We start from the raw sequence: 251 nt of genomic DNA, 5'->3' as shown, positions 1-251 counted from the left end.
AAAAAAAAGAAATGAAGAAGAAAAGAACAAGAAATGAAGGAGGAAAAAAAAGGGGGGGGGAAGGGGAGGGGGCAGAGACCGTGCTCCGAACCACCATGCGCCCCTGTGTGTCGAGAACCAGCGCGTTGGTTAAGCACTTGATGGGATTTTGCGGTCAAAGCGAGTGTGCAAACACTGGGCAGATGACGGCATGACGGCGGCATGACAGCTTGACTTCTGGTCGTGCTTCAGTGACCTTCCTAACGCTTGCT

Source organism: Penaeus monodon, chromosome 28 (assembly GCF_015228065.2).
Source record: "Penaeus monodon isolate SGIC_2016 chromosome 28, NSTDA_Pmon_1, whole genome shotgun sequence".
NCBI classification, from domain to species: domain Eukaryota; kingdom Metazoa; phylum Arthropoda; class Malacostraca; order Decapoda; family Penaeidae; genus Penaeus; species Penaeus monodon.
The sequence above is the reverse complement of the archived record's forward strand: the minus strand, read 5'-3'. Positions refer to the sequence as shown.